A 5,049-nucleotide genomic window follows, 5' to 3' on the forward strand; every position below is an offset into this window, starting at 1 on the left:
CTGCTTGGAACCCAGTCTCATTCATTGGTGGTCTTACTCATTAGAAGGATGTCTCATTCAGCTGTTCACCCGCTGTCCAGGCTCCCCAGAGTCTGGGCTCTGGCAAATGGTGGCCGGATAGCCCTGTGCGAGCCCATGACGCAGTACTCAAGCAAAACTGCAGAACCCCTCCTGTTCTAACACCTTGGCATCCCTCAGGCTTTCAAGTCCGGACTCCGCACAGACCCATAGGCACCAAGCTTGGTCGCCATCGGGTCCCTCGGAATCCATGACTTGGAAATCTCACAGTTCATTCACAAGTTAACAGCAGATATACCTATTAAATAAAACCCTTTAATAAAATATACGGTGTCCTGCTGTATCTTGTGTGATAAAATGTATAAGTCCCTATTCTGGTGTCAGGGATGGAGTGAGGGGATATACTGCTTACACTCACTAGCCCCATTCTTGGCACACTTTAGAAAATAACTTTTAAAACTTTTTACACACAAGAAATCACTTTCAGCTTTATCCCATAGCTGGAGCACCCCCTGAACCCCTATACCAGGCTCAGGGCATCTGGGCATGTATCTGGGCACCTCTCCTTATACTAGGGACCCCTTGTTATAGACACCATGTTAATTAAAATCTTACAAAATTCTTCTAAGTCCCTCAGATCTCCTGAAAAGACGCACAGTTCATTTTCAGAGCTCCTAGCCCTTCCTATAAGAAGTTTACAAAAAGTTGCATCAAATAACACTTAGGTTCATTTTCAGAGTTGCTTCAACTGTACCGAAGCTGGACTTAGAAACAATTTTACTCTCGCAAACCTTATACATGGTTGGAGACACCCAGAACCCCTATACCGGGTCCGGGGGTTTGGGGCACATACTGTGGGGGACTCCCCCTGAACCAGGGACCCCTGACTATACCCGGGATACACAACTCCCTATGCCCCCTTTTACCTTTCTGGTCTGTGCTGAAGCGGGGACTCCTGGCGGTAAGCTGAAATAACGTTTTCATGGTAGGACTTTGACCGGAGCATTGTGCTTCCAGGTATCCGAGAATCTGAGCTGATTCCTGGCTAACTTTTTGGAGTATCCAGTAACTCTGGAATCCCGCTACATACCGTAGTGCCGACGGTTATTCTAACACAAACCAGTGGCAATCGCCAAAAAGACCCAGGTACATTCTGGATTGTGTTTAAGGCAAGTTTAAGGCATTTCTGCATTGACTAATGGCCCATCAGATTAACAGCGGGGGTCCCTGGCAGTCAAACTGAATGGGACTGCCAGGGACCCCTGCTGTGTTAATCCGATGGGTCATTGGTCACTGCAGAAATGCCTTAAACTTGCCTTAAACTAGCCAGGTTACACCCAGCATGTACCCAGCATGTAACCGGGCTAGTTAAAGGCAAGCCTTAGGCCTGGGACATAGTGAGTTTTAAGCATTCTGAGGCGGGCTGAGCCGCGCTGAGCAGATGCACAAAGCCCCTGCATCTGTCATCAACGCGGCTATAGTTTCTCCCTCCACATGCGCGCTGATGCGTGCGGAGGCTGAGAAACTTTGCAGAGACAGGCAGGTTTGAAATTTGCCTCTCAGGGAAGCGGAGGAGCGGTCACGTCATCCAATGGGAGCGGGGGACTAGTCCCACCTCCCGCTCCGCCTCCTGGCACGCCTCCGCTCTGCCCCCGCCCCAGCTCTGCCCCGCCCCCAGAGCGCGCTCACTGCCTCACCTGCAAGGACAGAAAAAAGCCCCATTTTCAGCAGGCGAGGCAGAGCAGGAGCGCGGCTCAGTGAGCTTAACATACTATGTCCCAAGCCTTAGAATACTCGTTGTCTCATCTGTAGCCACAATCTGAAAAGATTTTCTCTGCAAAACTCACCCTGATCCTCATAGCCCAGCAATCTCTGCTCGCTGGCACCCCCCCCCCTGTGATCTCTGCTCGCTGGCACCCCCCCCTGCGATCTCTGCTCGCTGGCCCACATTGCAGGTTCCTTGCCGTATTCGAAGGAGCGTAGCAAAACCAAGGACCCGCGACCGGGAGCGTCAAAAACTCTTATGAATGCTTGGAGAAAATCAGCGGCGTTGTCAATCAGTGGGGATTCCTTTTCCCAGAGAGGGGAGGCCTAGGCCAAAGCCTCCTCTGACAGTAGAGAAATTACGTATGCTACCCCGGATCGATGGGTGCAGAACATGGGGAGCTGGAGTTCAACCTGGATCGAACGCTGATTCAAAAATCCTCTACACGTCATAGGGTCCCCTCCATAACGTAGAGGCATCGGGATCCGTGGTTCCCTGGGCATAGAAGATGAGAGAGGTGGGGCTGGAAACGCTACCAGCTATGGCGGTGCAGGGGTAAAACCCACCTGGAATGTATCCAGCCGGTGTTAATGTCATGAAGCCGGCTAGAAATGAGTGACAGCTCTTGGTTTTGCTGGGTGAGGCGTGTCGCATGATCTCCAAGTAGTTCTCCTTGGAGAGATACGGCTGGCGCTACCTCAGCCGAGTCCATGTTTTCATGCAGGGCTGAGGTAGGGATGCAAATAAACTGATCACAGCCCAGGGACAGAGTCCTGTAAGAATATCCATAGTCGGTATGAAAGCAGGGGTCAGGGCTGGCGGCAATGGTGTGGAGCCCAGGGTACAGGCAAAAGGTCAGGGCAATTGGCAGCCGTGTAAAGTCCAGGCAACAGGCAAAAGGTCGGGGAAAGCAGAAAGCAGTGAGATCGGGGTCACGGTCCGGGGTCAGCAACAGGGAATCCAAACAGATAACAGGAAAAGGCGACAGCAAAGACAGAGAGGAGCTGCAAAAACACAGAACTTTGCTTGGCGACTCCCACCAGGAAGTGCAGCCTTATATAGCAGGCAGCCAGTAACCAAAAATTGCAAAATTGAGCAGAAGGGCAGGCAGCCTGGAAAACACGAACTGGCAGCAAAACCTGGCACACATTGATCAGAATCCTTACACACACACATACACATGTAGCCATGCATAATAATGGACTGCAGACCTCTTCCCTGTTGGCAGTAAGTCCTGGTAAGTACAGGTATGTCAGCAGTAGTTATGGAGGTTTTCCCTCACACCGTGGTGAGGTGCCCTATGTATGGAGGGGAGTGGCCGTATACTCTGAGTCCCTGGATACTGATATCAGAGCTGTGCCTGCCTCTTGAAGTATATAAGGCACAACACTGTCAGTTAGTGGTTGTGTTGGTAAAGTATTTGGCTCCTGAATAAGGGATTGTAGGAACATTTTGTGACCCTAGTGCAGTAACTAGTGGTACAGGTTGACCAATCAAGTCTGTCTAGGCCACTCTGTGTCCAGGGACCTGGCACAGAGGTGATCTCCCTAGGAAAAGAGGGAATTCCACTTCAATACGGGAGGGCGTACCTGGCAAAGGGACAGCATGGAGAAATGTGCGGCTAGAGCCGGCAGCTGCATGGGGCAGTCTGCTACATCCAACTCTACAATAAAGATGGCCTTGTTAAAGATACCCCCACTGTGTGAGTGTGAGCTTACTCAACAGTGGATGGCACCAAGAAGGAGTTCCTCACCAGGACCATCTCCCTGCGAAGTCATAGATCCTGATGAGGTGGAGCCACTAGGATCCGGGCAGGAGGAAATACGGGAGACTAGATGGTGGGCGCCCCTATATGAGGGGTATGTAGCGTGGATAGATCGCACCCGGTTCATTTTAGAAAGGGATGGGATAGTTGACCATTGGTGGGCTCCCGGGGAGTTCAACGATGACGCGTACCTCAAGGAGCTGCGAGTGAGGTGGAACAAAATTAAGAGAGGGTTAATTACGCCCAAAGGTTCCGAAGGATTAGAGGGTCCCGTGGAATCAGACGAGCCCCTATCATGGGTGTTGCCGGGGAGGGCGGGACAAGTTAAATTGACCCGGGCCTGTCGGGCAGAGCGAGCTATTGCCACGAAGTATAAGAAATCTCATGGGCTTGAGTACCCTTATGTTCCCGAACCTCTTATGAGAGAGATAGAGGATAATCGGGAGAGATGGCTCCGGACTGACATAGAGTATTATATTGTCAGTAAGGGAGGTGCCATTAAGGGAGTTCAGGCTGAACAGAGGGTTTCCCGACTAATGAGGGTTTGGAAGATCGGGCGCAGTATCTACATGAATAAAGCAGTGTACTGTAATGAACGATCCCTGCCCCGGGAATATAGTGTGACAGTCACCGATGCAGCGGGACGGGAGGTGAAGAAACCAGACCCTCGACACTATTATTAGGTCCCGAAATAGAGCGGTCTGCATTGTCTTTGGCACTCCCTGCTGGTCAGTGAGTGAGATGTTCTTACATTATTATGTGAATGTGATCATGTTTGACGTTTTAATTTGTGTGTTCTTTTGCAGTGTTTCCTGGCGCAAGGTACACCAAATTTAGGTCCCAGCCGGGATGGTGGGGATTCACAAGGGGGAGTATGTAGCCATGCATAATAATGGACTGCAGACCTCTTCCCTGTTGGCAGTAAGTCCTGGTAAGTACAGGTATGCCAGCAGTAGTTATGGAGGTTTTCCCTCACACCGTGGTGAGGTGCCCTATGTATGGAGGGGAGTGGCCGTATGCTCTGAGTCCCTGGATAGTGACATCAGAGCTGTGCCTGCCTCTTGAAGTATATAAGGCACAACACTGTCAGTTAGTGGTTGTGTTGGTAAAGTGTTTGGCTCCTGCATAAGGGATTGTAGGAACACTTTGTGACCCTAGTGCAGTAACTAGTGGTACAGGTTGACCAATCAAGTCTGTCTAGGCCACTCTGTGTCCAGGGACCTGGCACAGAGGTGATCTCCCTAAGAGAAGAGGGAATTCCACTTCAATACGGGAGGGCGTACCTGGCAAAGGGACAGCACAGAGAAATGTGCGGCTAGAGACGGCAGCTGCATGGGGCAGTCTGCTACATCCAACTCTACAATAAAGATGGCCTTGTTAAAGATACCCCCACTGTGAGTGTGAGCTTACTCAACAGTGGATGGCACCAAGAAGGAGTTCCTCACCAGGACCATCTCCCTGCGAAGTCATAGATCCTGATGAGGTGGAGGCGCTGCACGTG

This window comes from Ascaphus truei, chromosome 20 (assembly GCF_040206685.1).
Source record: "Ascaphus truei isolate aAscTru1 chromosome 20, aAscTru1.hap1, whole genome shotgun sequence".
Lineage (NCBI taxonomy): Eukaryota > Metazoa > Chordata > Amphibia > Anura > Ascaphidae > Ascaphus > Ascaphus truei.